This window comes from Meriones unguiculatus, chromosome 4 (genome assembly GCF_030254825.1).
Source record: "Meriones unguiculatus strain TT.TT164.6M chromosome 4, Bangor_MerUng_6.1, whole genome shotgun sequence".
In the NCBI taxonomy this organism is placed as follows: Eukaryota; Metazoa; Chordata; class Mammalia; order Rodentia; family Muridae; genus Meriones; species Meriones unguiculatus.
In genome coordinates this window covers 118862491-118882691 of record NC_083352.1, presented here as the reverse complement: position 1 = coordinate 118882691, position 20201 = coordinate 118862491, and the positions used below count along the sequence as shown (strand labels likewise).

Here is a 20201-nt window from a genome sequence, read left to right as displayed (position 1 = left end):
CCTCTCCTGGAAGGAGGCTGATGTCTGAAGGAAATAAGTACTCCCATTATTATGTTCCAGCCACACAGAACATGGCATGCCTCCTTACCCCCTTGGGAACGCTTTGCTTTAGTGCAAACAGTTGGTGGCTACATCAGTAACACACCGTGAGGCCCTGGTCAGCTCACTTTGCTTCTCTGAGTTTGGGTGCCAGTCAGTGAAGTGGAGTCAAATGCAAAGACATGCATTGTAAAAACATTGGTGTGATTAAGTGAGCTTATACTTGAAAATTATAAGTACTTAACACAGTATTGAATAAGCATTAGGTCATATTAGGAGACAGCTACACGCTTGCTTCTGCCTGGTTCACATGATGACTCTTCTTATCTTAGTCCTTCTGAAGTTGGGACTATATCAGATTTTAACTGCATCTGTATGCAAAACTAAGAACACCAAAGGCACACTAGACACTGACATTGGGAGCTCTGTGCCCCCCCCAAGCTCTGCTCCAGAAGCATATTCTACACCCAGCTGCCTCCCCCCACCTCCCTCACCCACTGGATGCAGAAGCCCCAAGGACTGACTGTAGAGCTCTCTCTGTGACTCCACGTCCTCACTTCACAATTGAATCCTTTCTGGTCATGGCTGGCCTAAATCCAGGAAGACAATTTGAGAGGCATGGATTATTGTGACTCTCTCGACATGCCAGAGCATGAATGAGTGCCAAGGGGGAGCCCACAATCACCAGCCCACAGGCCTTCCTCCAGGACCTCCCTAAACCTCACTACAGTAGCAGGATGCCAACGTGGAAGATTCAAGTGACTTGCGCGACTTGCCCAAGATCCTGTGGACACAGTCAGAAAACTAGGATTTGAACCCATGCCTATGAAGTGCCAAGCCTCTTCCCTCTTCTGTACAGCTGATTAGAATGTTCTTTCCCAATATGAAAAGCTGAATGGGAAATGGGTTTTATATATATATATATATACATTCATTGCATGGTCGTGGGTCAGCCCCGATCCCAGAAATCTACCAGGTATAAATCACCCATGGCAGTGCTGGTGCGATAAATCACCTGACAGAGCTTCCATGAGCTTTAGAGTTTGTGGGCCTGCCCCTAAAGCTGGGCCACCTCTGATCCCCAGAATACAGAACTGACCTGCATGTCATACAACCTGTACTTTACAAAATAGAGCATAAGCTGCCACTGAGAAACTCCACTTCCCTGCCACCCTGAAACCAGGAGACTTGAGACTTGATTGCCACTTCAGATGGCAATCCAGGAAGATCAGCCTTGAGCCAACCCAGCCCGGACCCCAGACACAAGAACAAATAAGCATCTTAAAGAGGGTCTCCATTCCCAGCATTGCTGCCCCACCAGCTGGGTCCCCAAACATTACAGAGCAGAAAGGAGCTGTCCCCGCATCCTTCACTGCCCCCTGCCCTCAGAGCCTGTGAGCAGACTGAGAGGGACTGACAACAGCAAGCTGTGGGAGGCTTGTTGCACCGCAGTGCCCACGTCACCGGGACACCCTCTTACGAAACACACCCTCATTTCCCAACGCTCTGGACTTGGCCATGGAAACGCACATTGATCCCAAAGTCAGAAGCTCATGTGGACCACTGCGAAGTTCTCATCTGGTCCGGGATTTTTCAGCTGAGTAAAATGCCAGGCTTGGTAAAGGCCTCAACCGCTGGCAGCCTTTCCTTCGTTCCTCGGTAGAACTATGTTGCTATACCTGTGCCTGCCCTAGTGCTAGGGACAGACAGACAGACGTCAGAGCAAACATTTTAAGTTGAAAGTGCAAACATGAACCTCAGGGGCAACACGTTGTATCCAGTACAGGAGCAGGCTGGACCTAAGACTCTGGGAGTCAGTGTGCTTCTAACACAGACGATGGCAGGGGCAAAGAACTGCCAGCAAAAGAGAAGAGCCAGGGAGAGACCCAATCAGGAGACCTGAGGGCTTTTCTAGGGCCCAACAGGTGGCCTGTGCAACTAGAGAAAAGCCCCAGGGCAGCGGAGCAGGAGGACAGGCTGGGGTAAAAGACAGCAGTGGACCATTCCCGCATGCAGCTTCCTCCTGCGCTCAGTCCCAGTCTGAGACCTGTGGACTTTTCTTCCCTCCTCCCCAGAGCTGTGACCTGTGGGTCCCCTCTCCTTCCTGGAGCTCCCCATGCCTTCTCTTCTCTGACATTGTTCCCTTCCTCACTTCTGGGCCAACATCCTTTGCCCAGATTCATTACCATGAATTATTTGGATTACCCCCAAATACCCCCATACCCCGTCTCTTAGTGAATCTTAGACCTGGGCCTCACTATGTCATTTTTGTCCTGGAGTCCTGCCCCCATCTCATGTCTTCAGACTGCCACACCAAACTGGGTAAAGTGTGGCATGTCTGGGCCTCAGCCACCTTGGGTCAGATACTGAGCATTCTACCCTAGGGCTACTCTGTATTCTTCTAGACCTGGGGAGGGGGGGAGTTGTTCTGACAGCTGTCCTATTGCTGGCCTACACAGAAGGAAAGGGAGACCTGGGTATTGGAACAGCCTGTGCAATCAAGCTAGGCCACATCTGACCACGCTATATCTATGTGCATGCGTGCATGCATGTGTACATGTGGTGTGTGTGTGTGTGTGTGTTTGCATGTGGCTCAGAAAGAGCCAAAAGAAAACAGGCACAAAAATACCCTCTGCCACCCTCAGTACCAGCTGACACTGACTGCCGTCTCCCTTATGTCCAAGGGAAGGGAACAAAAACAGAAAACCCATCCCAGTCCCAGACAAAGGTCATGGTTCACAGAAGAAGCTGGGGCCTGGGCAAAGTCCACTGAGCACCCAGCAAGCACCAGGTACCTCCCAGTACCTTCCGACTTAATCAGAACCCGAGGGAATCACAGCTAAGGAATCCAAAACACAAGGCAGTGGGCACGCCTGTGAGAAATTCCACGTGAAGCAGGTGCCACTTGGCCTTTACGCTCATTTTAATTCCTAGGGATTGCCACATAAGAGCCACGTACCCAGTAACTCTCTGTTAAATATGTGAATTAATGAATATATGAATTTATGAATGAATGAGTGAATGAATGATCGATCGATCAAAAAAATATTGCATCCCAGATCTGATGACTCCAAAGTCTAAATGCCCCTTGTTTTGCAGATATGTAAGAAGTGGACCAAAGAGGAGCGAAGAAATGGCCAAGAGCACTGGTTGTTTCTCCAGAGGACCCAGGTTCGATTCCCAGCACTCACATTGCAGCTCACAGTTGTCTATAAATCCACTTCTAGGGGATCCAGCACCCTCTTCTGGCCTCCAAGGGCACCTGTACTCACATGCACAACACACATAAGCACATTCAAACACACGTACATACATACACACATACACACACACAATAACTTTTGTAAGGCAGATCAAGTCAACACACAGAAGCAAGGAGGCAGAGACTGTAGTATCAGGCCTGACTGAGCACAAAGATGGGGAGGGGGGTGTGAGGGGGGAAGCAACGAATATTTGGTGGAGGGAAACTTAAGTAGGAGCTTCCCAAGCTGATCACTCACACTTTCCAGATGTTTAATAAGCACCCGCTGAACGTGAGACATCAGGGACCCACCAGTAAAGGAGTTCTACCCTCCTAGAGCAAGCATTCAAGATGACCCAGAGGAACGCTACTCCAGGAAGAGGGAAGAATTAGGAGTTGTATTTTGGAGGTGAAGAATGTGGAGCTCATTGGATAAGACAGTGAGGAAAAGTGAGCAAGATCTGGTGTCATATCACAGGCTACGATCACTGTAGCCCCTCATGGAGTATCTTTGAGTGTCTCATGGTTATGCTTTTATCCTTCTATCCTTATCCAGTCTTAAACCATAGCTACAACCCTGAAGGATCTGGAGCTACAGAAGTGTGCACTGATGCCAGTTAAGAGAAAAGAAATGGGTTTTGCTCCTTATTCATTTTTTTTTCATATCTAGTACTGATTTGAGTATTGAAAAATATTTATTTCCACATTTAAAGCCAGCATTTTTATGTCAAGTATTCGGGCTCCTGCACGGGTGGTTAAGTTGCTTATAAAATATGTGACGTGTTTTAATTTCTCTAAATCAACCAATCAATCAATCATCCCTGATGCCTTTGGCAGGAAAAAAGATAGAAAACAAGCTCTTTATTTTATTAGGAGCACTTGTCAACATTTCAGAGTGGGAAGTAGCTGGCTCAAGTTTCTACAGATTGCTGGGGAATGTAAAAGTAGCCAGCTCCAGGCTGAGTTTGGACATGGCTCTGCAGGTGAGGAGGGACCGTGGGTCTTAGGTTCAAGTGGAACCCACTGAGGCATCGGGCTGCAGGCAAATTGAAGATTATCTTCAGGAAGCCAGTGGTGAGACCATGACAGCTGGGCTCTTCTGGGTCTAGGTTCAGCTGGCTGGACAGCTGGAAAGCAGAGTCTGAAGATCCAGTGGTAGTTAAGGATGCAGCGGCAAAGGAAGGGAGCCTTGGTCTCTGTAAGCTAGGAGTAGGGCGTAGAGTGATGAGGATTCAGGCACGGGGGTTGAGGACCAAGATTTGTGAGTAAGACCTGGGAATAGGCAGAGGCCAAGTGATGAGATACCTAACAGAAAGCCTGGCCCAAAGCAAGTGCTCAGAGGAGTCTAGGGAATGAGTTGTTTTAAACACCACACCGACATCTTTCTTTTGTTGAACTCCTTAATGACTTTGATACATCAGATTCTTTTCATGTGTTCAGAGGTCCCTTGTGAAGGCTTTTCGTTCATCCATTTTACTGACTGGTGCTCAAGGAGTTGATGCCTCTTAGCCAGGATCACAAAACTAGTGAGTAATAGAACCGGGGCTCAAACCCAAGTCCATGTGAACCCAGCATCTAAGTCCTCTGGCTACCAAGATCTCAACTCTTGAGGGAGGGAAGTATAAAGACTGGGCTATGCATGGTTTTCATGGGCCTGAGGAACTTTGGTATCTGTGAGGCCCTTTCCATAAAATGGTTAAACTTCTACCCAGTGCCTATTGACACAACAGCTTCTTGTTTCTTCCAGTTTCTTACTTCTGGTTTCAAAGGCATTAAGGCGTCTTCACAGGCCTCTACCAGTATCCAGGACTCCATTTCCCATGGCCTGGGCCTGCTAGGGATGTCAGCCATAGTGTGTCTCTGTGTCTAAGGCAATCAGTTCCTAACTAACCAAAGTCACACTTTGCCCAGTGAGTGGGAAGGACACCACAGCATCTGCCAGTACCTCACCAGGTCACCTCTGAGGCCATGGCACTACTTCTGAGGCCCTTGGATCTTTTCAACTGGGCAGCTTCATGGGCAGAAGGAGGGAAAGCCCAGCTGCCTTGAGAGTCAACCCAGACCAACCTCATGTCTACCAAAGAACATGAGAAACATGCAGCTTACCCAGGACCAGTTTGCTGGGCCCTGGTGGTATACACAGAAGCTGCAGTAGCTCTCTGTCCTTGCCCTGGAGCTGTTAGCCCAGCAGCCTCCCTTGCTTCCTGGGAGAGTCAGGCCCCATTGATGACCTTTGGAACCTCTCTTTTCCTCCCCACCCCTCCTCCCATCACTCCAAAGCTTAGGGCAAGGACAATGGGCACTGGGGGAGGGGGAAGACTGCCCAGCCCAAACTCCCAGAACTGCTAAGCCCTGGCCTGAGAGTTCTCTTTCCTGGGGCTTCCTAAAAAACTCCGTACTATCCCTGAATTCAGTCTACGAAAGAAAACCCAGACTTTGCCAACCCTTACCACGTGCCCAGCTCTGGACAAAAGTACTGCACTTACTCAGTGCTTATAGCTTCTCCGTGAACGTATCTATTTTTTTTTATGGTTCACAAAGTAGCCATATGTGGTCAAGAGACTTGCCCCCAGGCAAACAGAATCAAGTCACTACATCAGGATTTGAACCCAGCCTTACACAAAGACCCATGCTTCATGCAGCAGGCCGCTCTGTATTTTTGCAGAGGGAATCTTTCAGCTTCTCTTTTGCCCATTGGCTGAGCTCCTACGGTGTCTTTATCAGACCTTTAGGAAGCACTATCGGGAGCATGCATTCATCCAAATGCACACTTGGGTCGCCACAGCATGCCAGGCCGCAGCTGTGGAGACCCACACCTTCTCACCCTCCTTAGTTTTCCCTGACCTGGAATACCTTCCAGAGGAGAAGTGTTCCAGCAGATGGCTATGGAGTTTTGAATCAGACTGACCCGGGTCTCAGTTCCACCACTGCCCCTAGGTCTGACATATGAACATGTGACCTTTGGACAAGTCACCTGCTCACACTGAGCCTTGACTTTTTCAACCAAGCAGCCTGGGGCCACCAGGTCTGCTCTACAGACAGTTGGCTGAGATGAGGCGTGTCAGGCTTGGGGTACTGGATAGCTTCTCTGCTGGTCCCACCTGCCCAGCCTTCAACTACCACTCAGAGATGGTCTAAGAGAACCAGGGATACAAGCTCAAAGGTCTCCTCGAGTCCCCATCCACAGCACAGGACTAGCCTCCATGTAGCTATGGGAATTAAAAAGGAGTGGGGGGGGAGAATATTATGTGGGTCAGAAGGCATTTGGGGGTTGGGGAGTGGGTCAGATAGTAGAGCCTAACAACAGAAAGTGACCTGTGTCTTAGCTATTTTGACCACTAATCTCAAAGAGCATATGCAGAGGAAAAAAGATGTCCATGATCTGCCAAACGGTCTAGCTGTGTGGACATACACTCAGGATGCCCATGAAGCATACTACTGGCACACCTCCCATCTATTATAACCTCCCCCTCCCCACTTCTTCCTCCCCTGCCCCCCCAAACAAGCTTTCTCTGTATAACAGCCCTGGGCTGTCCTGGAACGTACTCTGTAGACCAGGCTGGCCTCAAACCCACAGAGAGCCACCTGCCTCTGCCTCCGCCTCCCCAGTGCTGGGATTAAAAGTATGTGGCACCACACCTGGCTTATCACCTCTTTTTCAAGGCACTTTGATAGGAACTCCAACCCCCCTCACAAAAGCCAGGAAAGAGTCTCTCAAAGCTAAGAGAGCTCCTCAAAGATTGTCTCTTTCTCTTTCAAACCCTCTAGTCAGATTAAGTTCTGGCCCTAGGAAATGGGGCGGGGGGAGGAAGTGAGGGGGGGCCAAGGAAGAGTGGAATGAGATAGATGAGTCTGGGGTGAGCACGGACCCCTGCTATTCCAGGTCCTCCTCCGATGCTATCCCCCTGTTTCACCCCCTTCATCCCCATCCCTACTGAGCCTTCCTCCATCTCTTTCATCCCCCTCCCCACAACTCTCCTCCCCCTTCCCTAGGTCTCCATCCTGCCCTGAGAGCCTGGTAATAAGCTTCCAAACCAGCCCAACGGGTTCCTGAGGCCTGGCCCAACCTTCCCCCTTAGGCAAGTAGGGACATGGGTATGAAACACCAGCAACTGGCTCCCAGAAAACAGGGAATGTTCTGCAGTCACCGGCCTGCCCAATCAAGCGGGACACCCTAGGAGCAGGACCCCCTGCAAGGCCCCGATGCAGCCCGTGTGCATGTCAAGCCGGGTTGTCCCCTCTTCTGTGAGCTGACGAGCCTGACACCTTATACCAAACCTAACACGTTGACTCACCATACACAATTAATAACACATCACGTCCAACCAGTCACCTGGCTGGAATAGGGGAAGTTTCATAAAAGGAGATGTCAAATTCAATGAAAAAAAAAAAAAATCAGCAAGTTGTTTGTTTGTTTGTTTTTTCATGATGCGTTCATTATCAAAAGTTTTGACAAAACCCAACAATGAAAATCCCTAGGGAGCTCCATGCATGGGTCTTTTTTTTATATATATATATATCCCTTAGGCAGTAATAATAGGGGGGAGGGAAGAGGAAGGGGAATCTGAAGGAGGAGGATTTAGCGAGTGAGGTGTGTGTGTATCCGAAATGATTAACGCCATCCAGACAGCCTGGGTCCACTCCTAGCTCTGCTTCTTAGCTGTGAGACCCTGGGCAAGTCATTCAACCTCTGTAAGTCTTAGTTTCCTCACCTATAAAATGGGTATTGGAACATGGGTACAGGGAGACTAACCTGTCTCCTAGCATCGTTATGATGACGGAACAGACCTCTGACTGTGATGCACTTAGCAGAGTGTCCAACAGCACCCAAGAGTGCCCAAGGGTGTTGCTATCACTAAGTATCAGTAAACTAGCATTAATAGAACTAACATGATCATTTTTATTCTTATTCTTATTCCTCCTCAGGATTGTGCCTCACCTTGTCAGTATTTACCTGAGTCAAGCAGCAGCAAAATTGTATGTGCATGTACATGTGTGTACAATGATTGGGGAAGGACCTGTGGGTGGATGATCGGAGCCTTCTGGAGAAACCACAGTCTACGTTATACTTTCAGGCACAGTTGTGTGTTAGACGTCCACAGGAATCTCTACAGCTCATCTCAAGGCATCACCCATGCTGAGCTCTTATTCTGCAGTCTCCTTGACTCTCCCAGCTTGGGAGGGATATCTCCTTGGCTTTGAACACCTCTTTCTACCTGCAAAGTTAGCAGTCTTGAGCTTCCAAACGTGGCTTTTCTAATCACACTTGGCCTGACCACAGCTGGAAAAGCTTTTCAGTTATAAGATCTGTTGGGGGAGGGAGGGGGAGGAGGGGACTGGGAGGAGGAGGAGCTGATCCCCTTGGGATCTAAGGAAAATAAACTGAAATAAACAAATAAATATAAGAAAGGAAAAAAAAAAGAATGATCCATTGTGATGACACATGCCCCACCTCAAGGCCATTAACTTTGATGGTAACTGCAAAGTTGTTCTTTTTTTAGCCACAATAAGAAAACATATTTCTAGGTTCTAAAGATTAAGACATGGACATCTTTCAGAGGCCATTATTCTTCCCTAGGGATGATGAATAAAGGCCCTCTTGGTTTTATGGTTGGTGCTGTTACACTGCACCAGCAAGTGTTTTGCAGGGACTGTGGATGCTGGTAAAGCTGGTGATGGCCGAGCCAACAATCTTCATAACCCAGAGAATCCTAGCAAAGGGTTCTAGATCCCACAACTGGCTGTATTTGGAGAGCCACCCAAACAGACCTATAAGGGCAGTGGAGATAGAGCTCAGACTCCCGCTTCTAGTTCTCTGTGTGACTGCAGGGATGATGCTCTTGTCTGAGCCTCAAATTTTCCTTTTCCATGAAGGGATCAGAGAGCCAGAGGTACCAACATGTAAGGCTCCTGTGGCAGCACTGGGCATGCTGAGGAATGCCTCAGCATGCCCGAGCTACAACCCGGAGGTCAGGTTTACATTCACAACAATAGGTGGGATGTGTGGCAAGGAAGACTCTCCTGCTATTGGGGACTCTAGAGTTCTGGGGGGTGTGTGTGTCTGTGTGTTAGAAAGAGTATATGAGCGGCAGAGGGAAAGCCGGTGGGTGTTAAGAGTGCTTTAAGGTTGGAAAAATGTAGCCCTGGGCTCTTTGTACAGCTCAGAGTCTCCTCCAAGTTATCCTGAAGGCCACAACCAGCGCCTACAGACTCCACAGTTCTAGGAGCCTGGACATCACAAGCTACAATGAGACTTCAAAGAAGGAGAAATAAAGCTTTTCTTTGAAGTGTCCGAATGGCACATCTGCTGTTGGACTATCACAGAGGCCCAGAACACCTAGCAGCCGTTAAGAAGTGGAGGTCCGAGGATGCGCAGACAAGGTGTTCAAAACCATGGTAAAGCAAAAGCATAAAATAAATTTCACAACACCAGATAAAAAGTTTTAACCATCTTAATTGTGTGTGTGTGTGTGTATGCACACGCACGCGCGAGCGTGCATGTCCTTCTGACCACAAGTTTCAAAACACAGATGCTTTCAAAGCAAAAAATGAGAAGTTTACTGGCTGTATGATTCCACAGTGACTTTAGGCCTTATCAAACTCTACAGTCTAAACTCCCTGCAAAAGCCAAATCCCAGGACTCAAAGTAGGCAGTTGGCCTTTGACCTCTATTCTTCAAAAGGAAAGTGAAAGAATGTGGAGGAAAGCTCATGAGACACACTGTGTTTGCAGTCTGCTCGTGTTGTCTGTGTTGGGGCACATGGTGTGCGAATTAGGGTGATCCATAAAGGTTTTGTGGGAGAAGAGTGTCAAGGGTCCCGATTTCTTCCGTTTTTCTGTTTATGATGCACAATTCCTGAATTTTAAAAAGCAAGCTCATGAAGGCTTTAGTGTATTTAAAGTTTTTTAAAAAGCCATTATTTTTTTTTGTCACAAAAGTCAAAGGCAAATCAAATATTTGTATAAGAATGTTTCTCAGGAAAATGGGCAGCGTTGGTCTCCCAGTTTCAGTGCCCTGAGCTTGCCATACCAGCACTGGACAGCTACAGCCTCACGGATGTAGGCCTGCTGGACAGAGGTCATTCTGGCCTGAGATAGTCTGTGGCATCTAAAGCCGGAGTGTGCGGTGTCCTCTGCCACCACACATGGGAGTCTGTGAACACCCTCCCCTCACAGTCTGTCATTCTCAGCTGGCAGCAGACAGATGCAGGCCATGGCTGAGCCAGGATCCACGCTGACTCCACCCTGTCCAACTGACCAACCTCCAACCTAGCGTTTTCACTCTCTGACCCTGGCTTTGGCACTCCTGCTACAAAATGAAGATGGACGTGATAAAGCATGTGGACTTTCTACCATAATGCCAGAGAGAGCCATGTTGGTGCTTGACATGGCTTGAAAAAAAGAGGTACAGACTCTCCCAAGTCCCTGGCTCTAGCCAGGAAGACATATGTCACCAGAGGCATTCTGGCTGCCTGCAGAGAGCAGAATCCACCTACCTTATCAGGCCAGCCTCACTGTGCCCTACACAAAGCTGGCCTCTGGCCTCTGGCCATGTGGACCTGACTAGTTCCAGGCCATGTCCCCATAGTTTATCTAGTGGCCCCAGGCTTGGAGGGTCCTCACTGCCTGGCAAGCAAGCAAGATATTCCCACTTTGAAGATAAGAAAACTAGATAACTCAGGAAAGCTATACAACTTCTACTGGCATATCTACTTTCATTCATTCATTCGATATTTAAATGACATGCTAATGAGAACCAGATAGTAAGTAAACCGAGAGGCAAAAGGAAGCCCCAGTCCTCCAGGTCTACGTGTGCCTCTGCTGCCTCACAATGCCGTGTGGTTTAAAATGCAGTGCCAGATTTAATGTGTGCTGCTGCCATCTTGAAAGTCTTGATTTAATTCAGAAAGGGTTTGTTTGTGTGTGTGTGTGTGTGTGTGTGTGTGAATTTAATACACCTTATTTTTTTTTTATAACTGTGTCTTATTATCTAGATCAGTTTGGCCTCAAAGTCACTATTTAGCCCAAGGTGGCCTTGAACTCTCTATGTTCCTCCTCAGCCTCACAGCTACCAGGATTACAAATTCAAATTGCCACACCCAGATCTCATTAATTTTGTAGTAAAAAGTTATTCGTGTTTGCATTTTACACTGTTCTCTACAAATTATATAACAAGTGGCATTTATACTTAGGAAGATCATGGAAGAAAATGAACACGTCCCCATGGATGAGTATGGGGAGAATGAATATGGGCCCAATGATGATGGTGAGAGCTGGGGTGCCTGACGCCTTCTAGAACCTTAGGTGCCAACTTGCTAAGGAAGTTATTTTATGGCTAAAGACTGACTTAGAAAAAAAGGTTTAAAGAAAAAAAAAGATAAAATAAAAATTTAAGAAAAAGAGGCCATGAATTTGATACAGAGTGGGAGGACCAGTGCAGGAGGAGTTTTGAAGGAGGAGAAAAGGGAGAGATGATTGTAGGTACACATATATGATTTTTTTTATTTGAATTAAGTTCCAGGTGGGGGATTTAGGGCAGATGGTAGGGCCTGCCTAGCATGGAGGAAGCTCTGGGTTTGATCCCAAGCACCACATAACACCAGGCAGAGCCATGCATGCCTGTAATCCACATGAGAGGGAATTAGAAGAAGAAGAAGAGTCCGGAGCTCAAGGTTCATGGCTACCTGGCCAACTCCTGGCCAGCAGGGACTACCAGAGACCGTCTCAAAAACAACAGCATAACCCTTGGCTTTCCTTAACTACAAGACGGAGATGAATTCTGACTTCACACAAATCTGGGTGTGTCCTCAAGGATGTGCAATCAGGTGTGTGGTGGCAAAGGGTAAAATCCACCACGTGAATACGTGTGCGGAAGGCAGAGACTGGTACTGAAATGTCCTCTTCAATTATGCTCCACTCCTCTCCTCCCCCCTGCCACACAGGGTCTCTCACTGAACCTGGTGCTGGCCATTTCAGCTAGACGGGTTGGTCAGCAAGCTCCACAGGATTCACCTGCCTCCATTCTCCAGCACTAGGGTTACAGGCACCTGCTGCCAGTCCTGGCCCTTTACATGGATGCTTGAGATCAGAACTTGGGACCCTCATGCTTGGATAGAAAGCATCTACCCGATGAACTGTCTCCCCAGCCCCAAACAAACCTTCATTCAGTTCATTCACTCATCCCATTCATTCATCCCTGAATGCCTGTCCCTGATTCACTTGGGCCTCTAGGTCAGCATCACAGGAGCAGGCACAGTACTCTGTGCTTTGGTGACACATGTTCTAACCACGAGATAGAACTTAAAACAACAGATTGCACAGACAATTATTTCTCTGTTTCTAGGATTTGCGGGGTGGAAAGGCACAGGGTGTGCTAAGGGAGCATGTGCTGAGGCTAGACTGGGCCAGGGAACACAGTTCTCAGCCATTGAGGCCTAGGAGCTGAGAAGGCCACACTGTCAGAAGCTGGGGGGCAGAGCAGGTCACCTGCAGACATAGGCGCAGCAGGGAGCGATGGCCCTGCTGAGTTCACTAGGCATCTTGCCAGCAGCCCAGTTGTGCCCTGGTCTCAGGGGCAGTAGGAGAGGCTGGCCCAAGGCAGAAGAAGGCAAATGAAAACATAATAATAATTACAGGCAGGCAGCTTTGGGAGGACAAGAGCGGAGCAGGCTCACCAGCCTTACAGGTCAGCCACCATGTACCCAGCCCATCCACAGACTCCGTCAGGTCACCAGCCAGGCCCTAGAGGGCAAGTGCACCCTCCTCACAGTAGAGTAAATTAAAACTCAGACAGGTTAAACCTCCCAAGGTCACATGTGAAGTTGGATCCAGTCTCCTGACTCCCCTCACTCCTCTGACTTAAAATTGATCCTCCCAAATTTTTTTTTTTAAAAATCTGTCCCCAAACCTCCTGACAACAGTAGGCTTACCTTTCTTAACTTAAAAGTTGATCTTGTTGCCCCTCTTCCCATTGGCTGTTAGGGGGCTCACAGTCAATTCCTGGCTCATCTTAATACAGACTTCATGTCATCGTATTACTTACTTTCAGATCAGCCTTCCTTCCAGACCTTGCTTTTCCTTTTATTTCCTTCTTCCTGCTTTACACTTGGGGGATTTTGTTGTTGTTGTCTCTTGTTCTTATTCATGGGATGATCTGACTCATCCTATTCTGTCTGGCTTTATCCAGCCAACCTAAACCTCTACGGCATCTTCCACACGCCACGCCTCGTGGCTCCTCACTTGGCCACATCTAAGTGAAGTTCCCCCAGCTCTCCATCCCACCACACTCTTGCCTTCTCTGTAGAATCCAAACCCAAATCTCTCAGGAAGTCAATGGCTGATCAACTCGGTCCAAGCAGCCTCGTGATGTGCTGGGTCACACAGCAGGAGTGTGACAGCAGATTCCATTAGCACAGGGTTATGCTAAACTCTACACTGAATTCAAGGCCCCTGACAACCATGCGGGGTTCCTCTCTCTAGCCTAGTGGTCCCCCTGTACCCCTGGACACTTGGCTGGCCTGCTCACTGTGCTGGAAACACTGTGAAGGCTCACTCAGGCTCATTACTCCCCTGTGCACCTCTCCTCCCGTTCTCTGTGTCTTAGATCATGTCTAAGAAAAGCTGCTGCCTTCCCTGAACCTTCACACATTCTCATTAATTCACACGTATACTGCACACTGGGCTGCTGGTGAATAGACCATATGCTTGCTGTCCTAGATAGGATTTCTATTGCTGTCGAGGAGACACCACAACCAAAGCAACATGGGAAGGAAAGAGTTTATTTGGCTCACAGATCCGGAGTCACAGTTCACTGAGAAAAGCCAAGGCAGGAACTCAAACTGGGCAGGAACCCAGAGGCAAGAACTGATGCAGAGGCCACGGAGGAGTACGGCTTACAGGCTTGAGCAGCCTGCGTTCTTATAGAACCCAGGACCACCTGCACAGGGGAGGCCCCACCTACCCACAATGGGTGTGGGTGGCCCTGGGTTCTACCCTCTTATATCAATCACCAATTCAGAAATTGCACTACAGGCTGGCCTACAGCCTGATATTATAAAGGCATTTTCTCAAGTGAGGCACTCTTTTCTCCAGTAACTCTTGTGTCAAGTGGGTATAATTAGTCAGCACAACTGACCCCTTGTCAACCTGACACACAAAACATCATTATTAAGCCACAACCTTTTTTTTTTTTTTTTTTTTTTTTTTTTTTTAGTTTTTTGAGACAGGATTTCTCTGGGTAACCCTGGCTGTCCTGGACTCACTTTGTAGACCAGGCTGGCCTCAAACTCTCCCTCCCTGAGTGCTGGGATTACAGGCATGTACCACCTCACTAGACTCTTTCCTATTTATCCCCAAGATCTCACATTAAAACATAAATAATTTTAAAAGTCCCACAGTCTTTACAAATTTAAACACATTTTAAAAAATACAGCTCTTTAAAATATCCAGTCTCTTTAAAGACCTAAAATCTCTTCTAAAAGTTCAAAATCTTTCAACTGTGAGCTCCTGTAAGAATCAAAATGAAGTTGAATACTTTCTTACTTCAAGAGGGAAACAGTCAGGTCAGGACACAGTGACAATCTGAATAAAGCAAAGCCAAACTGCAACAGTGTAAATAACTCAGTGTCCAGCATGTGGGACTCACTCACCACCTTCTGGGCTCCTCCGAAGCTTGGGTCATTTATCTGGCTCTGCCCTCTGCAGCACACACAACTTGTCTCCTAGGCTCAGGCCACCTCCACTCCACATCTGCTGTTGTCCTTAGCAGATATCCCATGGTACTAGCATCTCCAAAAGGCTGGGGCCTCTTGCTGCAATTGGGCGGCACTTTCACCAATAGCCTCTTCTAGCCCCTCTTCAACCCTGCCACATAGTGCCAAGCCTTGGCTGCTCTCCATGCCTTCAAAAACAGCACCACCAGGGTGACTCTTACGGCACCATGTTCCACCGCCAGCCCGAGGTACCACCCCAGTGGCCTCTGGAACACAACTTGCACGGGATGGCTCTGAGGAAGCAGCTCCCAGAAGACTGCACCTCAGGGCTGTTGCTCTTTTTTTTAACCACCGATACTTTCTCAGCTGACCAGCATCAACTGACCCAATAAAACAAATATCTCACAGCTGATTCTTCATCCCCAGCTAACCAGAACCACAGAATCTCAACTCAAAATGTCAGCTGGCCCTGATGGAGTAATTAAGGGACTCTCAGTCTTCCCTCAGAAACTTTACAAGCCAGGCCTCTGTTGTCTGCACCGCTCTCAACATTCTTATCTCCCACAGAACAGCTCAACAAGCTTTGGATACTCAATGGATATTCTCACCCAAAATTCCAAAGTTTTTCCATAGTCCTCCCCAAAACATATGGTCTGGTCTGTAACAGCAACACCCCACTATCCTGCCACCTGACCCAGTTAGGATTTCCATTGCTGTGAGGAAACACGGCAACCAAAAGCAACATGGGGTGGAAAGAGTTTATTTGGCTTTCATACCCAGATTCACAGTCCATTGTGGGAAGCCAGGGCAGGAGCTCAAAATGGGCAGAAACCTGGAGGCAGGAACTGAGGCAGACGCTTGGAAGAGTATGGCTTACTGGCTTGTTTCCCATAGCTTGATCAGCCTGCTTCATTATAGAACCCAGGACCACCTGCCCAGGATTGGCCCTGCCCACAATGGGTTAGACACCCCCCCCCCCCGCACATCAAATGCCAGTTAAGAAAATGCCCTATAGGCTAGCCTACTGCCTGACCTTATGGAAGCATTTTCTCCATTGAAGTTGCCTCTTCTTTAGTGACTCTGGCTTGTGTTAAATGGACATAAAACTAGCCTGCCCACATCCCTCTTGTTTTCTGAGAACAGAGAAGGTTACCAGGAACCCTAATCCCTCACAACCCACCTCCCAGCCTGCTACCTTCACCACTGAAGAGCACTGTTTTGTGTGGCTCTGCACAAATGTGCACAATCTCCATGAGTTCGTGTGCACAGTCTCTGTGAGTCGATACACATGCACACATGTGCACCAAGATACCCATAGACACGGCAACCCACATAAACACAAACACCGAAAACAAACTACGTTGTCATCAAGTTAGGGACATCCGCCCAAGATCTAAGGACTGATATTCTCTCTAAAACAGGATTCCCAAGGCAAAAGGCAAGTTTGCATCAAGGCCGAGAGGGTGTCCCTCTTGAGAAAATTATGGCACGCTCTTAGCCATGGTTCCTGGTCTGAACATCTGGACAGCAGCTATCCATGTGGGTGAGCATATTTACACTCGGGGCTGGAACTCTTGGTTCTGTCTGCGCTCAGTTCTCTAGCCCTCCTGCTGGGGTATGCGGGTTTTGCCTTCCAGGCCTTCCCTCACCATCAAATTTAGAACTATTTGAACCCAAGATCCTGGCCAGAGGAAAACCAGTTAGACCTGCTTGACAGTCTCTGCGGCTGCTTCTCACAGCATTTCCTGTACTCCCGCTCCTCTAGCGGGGCTGGCTCTGCACATTGTGAGAGAGCAGAAAAGGGATCAGATGATGCAAGAGTTTACATGGCTGTGCCAGCCATGACCACAGCAGCCACTACCGATGGACTCTACACTAGCAATCCCTCCCACCTCTGCACTTACATGTACCCATGCCAGATAGTTCTAACAAGCAGTGGCTCAAAAGATCCCTCCAGAAACCAGATATGGGCAAGATGTTCCCCATTTGCCTAAGAGTCAATTGAAGTTCAAAGAGGTGGCATGACCCTTGCAGGTCCCCACAGCCAGCAAGAAGAGGGGCCGGATTAAAGCTGGCGGTGCGCCTTACCTGTTTCCACCAGATGTGTAATGCCAAGGTCCTGTGATGCCCCAGGACTAGAAGAAAGGGAAGATGTCCTCCTCCTCCTCCTAGACTGCTTGCTTGGAACGGTACCTTAAAAACCAAGAAATGTGAATGTTAGGGACGATAATGTTGGGGGGGGTAATCAGGAGAAAGTATAGAAGCCAAAAGAACTCAGACAGGGGTTGGGGTCATTCCAACCAGAGGATCAGCTGAGGAGTGAAGAGTGGAGGGTCTTGAAGGCCAGAACATACAAAATTCTAAAAGCAATGGGAGCTGTAGATGGTTTCAGAGCATGGCTAATTACTAATGTCAATAAATATTTATAAAGTGTTCCCAAAGTACATGCAATTTAAGAAGAGGATGCACAGTGGCCTGAAGGGGGCGCTCTTCTCAAAGTCAGGCCTCATTGATTATAAGTTTGAAACATTTTCTGGCTGGTTACAAAGTCACCCATCACCCAACCCTTGGCCTTCAAAGGAATTGTAGTTGAAGACACAGGCTCCAGACTCAGTCTGTCGAGGTTTGAACACCATCACTACCACTGACTAGCTGTTCATCTTTGGGGAAATTGCTTAATATCTCTGTGATTCTATTTCCTCATCCAGAGCAAGGGGATAGAATCTTCCCAGCTCTTAGGGTTACTGGGAGGGTATGTGAGTGACTGGAGAGTTATAAACCATTTCACAGAACCAGGCATGTAGAAGGCACTTGTTAGATCCAGATCTTTGAGCTCACAGTCTGCATCTTCCAAAGACTAAAACTGGATGAGTCTTATGGAATGGGTTGGTTCCCCACAATCCTTTTCTAGGTCCCATTAACAGTTATCAATGTCTTTGCTACCTACACCATCCTTTGATACATGTACCCATAACCCACGGAATAAACTATTTATCAATAATTGTATCAGCCTTGACCCAGAGTTACTACTTTTTGGCTAAGGTAATTCTGCAGAAACCAGATGAAGGGAGAAGGTCTCCTACCTGAGTCCCAGCAGAGTGTGGCAGCTCTGGATCCTTGGCAGAGAGTTTCTGTCAGTCAACATAGTCACAAAGGACTGGAGATGGGATAGAAGGCAAGGCTGAAGGAGGCCACCAGGGAGAACTACCTTACTTTTTGAAAGCTGGAACTCTAGTGACCTCTCCATCCTTATGCTGCAGAGAGGAGAGAGTGACCCCTGAGACACAGCAGGCCCGCCTTCTTAGAGACCTGAAGCCAAAGGAAAACATTGACATGTGTGGTACCTGCAATCCAAATGGCATGTGACTTTTTACTATAGGAAACTATAGACCTTGAAGGAGACAGAGGTTTTGGACAGGCCAAAAGGAAGGCAGAAATGGGTGCCCTTCATGAGCTACCTGACAGTTCAAGTAGTGGGGTGCTAGAAGTATCTCTGTCCCTTGACTATCTCCAAATGTCATTAGAATCTGCACACAGCATCTCAGAGTGACAAAAGCACAGTATGCAGTAAGGGAGTAAAATTTGGAGCGCTGGTCCCTTCTGGAGCAAGATCAGACCAATCACTTGCTGAGGTTGTGAGCAAGCAAGTGATGGACACAGGGGATAAGTTTTTGAGAGGACATGGGTCAGGCCTTCAAGATGAGTTATAAAACTATTGAGGACTGACCAACAGAACAAGGGCCTTCCAGGATGGAGAGGAGATTTGTCCCAGAGAAACTGGATTGTTCTGAAGATCTGCGGAACAAGGATCTGTATACCTTTACCTGGTTGGATGGCATTAGCAGGTCCTAGAGAGACAATCTCAGATAAGATTCCCTAACTCTATTCATCCAGCTGTGAAGTAGACATGCAGCATTACAACTGATCCCTTCCCGGGAAAGAGAAAGGACCAATTCTTACAGAACTCTGAGCTGCATGGCCGCAGTGCTCAGGCTTCCATAGGCACCCACATCCACCTGTCCTCACTGATTTCCACAGGAAATGTCCTTCTGCACATATGCCCCAAGCCCTGCACCTGGGTTCTGCTTTCTGAGAGTATCTCCTTGACTGTTGGGACTGAGGAAGGCTTCTTTCCTCCCAAGGACACTGTGGACTCTTCTCTGGTGTTTACAGAGAGTGTGGACCCCAGAGCTGCTCCTTCAGCCCAGCAACTGCTTATAACAGCAGGTTTGCTGCTTCGGCTTCCGCCCTCTTTTAGGAGAAATACCAGTGCAAATCTGGAATCTAGGCATGCTATTCTTTTTTGTGAAGAATTGTCAGAGGAATTAGAGTAGAGGAGGCTTTCTTCTCAGCTCAGAAAGAAATGAGGAAGAGTTTGTTTGAGGATTTTTTTTTCCCCAAGAGGCTAGAGCTAAATTAGAGAAAAGATAAATTGGAGGGGGAAGGTGAGAAGATACCCAAGATGTGGTTCAAAGCTCCTTCAATAGCCAGGTGGTGTTGGTGAATGCCTTTAATCACTCCGGAGGCACAGGCCAGAGGGGAGGATCTCTGGGTTTGAAGACAGCCAAGGCTACACAGTGAAACCCTGTCTAAAACAAAACAAAGCAAAAAAAAAAAAAATCTCCTATGATCACCCTTGTGGCCACAAATATCAGGTGTCATCCCCTCCTTTCTCCACACAGAAGAAAGAATGTCCCAAAATGCAATCTCTGATGGTGCAGAAGATTTTGAAGAATGATACACAAATACATTATTTAAGAAATTTTAATGCCTTGTATTTTTTTTCAGAATTCCAGAAAACACAGAAAAAGAACATGGATGGATAAGAGAAAAATTACTATAATGAAAATAGATAGACAGACAGACATATAGACAGGGAAGTTGGGGAAGACTCACGTGATAAAGCGGTTGTTAGAAAAGTATCAGGAGCTGCACGTGGCACAGGCCTTTGATCCCAGCACTCAGTGAGGCAGAGGCAGGCAGATCTCTGTGAGTTCAAGGCCAGCCTTGTCTAACAAAGCAAGTACAGGACAACTAAGGCTACATAGAGAAACCCTATCTCAAACAACAACAAAAAAGTGTCAGGACCTGGGTTTGGTCCTCCGTGGCAGAATAGAAATCCAGACAGTGAGGCACACCTCTGTGATCCCTGGGCTGGGAAGTGGAAGACAGACAGATGGCGTCCCAGGGCAGCCAGTCTAGGCTAACTA

General features: G+C 47.8%; 1 long non-coding RNA gene across 1 annotated transcript; it reads right to left on the bottom strand.

Annotated features, from left to right (window-relative positions):
* Window positions 1–4120: 4120 nt before the first annotated feature.
* LOC132653749 (uncharacterized) lies at window positions 4121–19630 on the bottom strand. The gene is made up of 2 exons (XR_009591602.1): window positions 17080–19630; window positions 4121–4476 (listed from the first exon to the last, which is right to left on the bottom strand). It is a non-coding gene; the product is annotated as an uncharacterized LOC132653749 (long non-coding RNA).
* Between the last annotated feature and the right edge of the window lie 571 nt (window positions 19631–20201).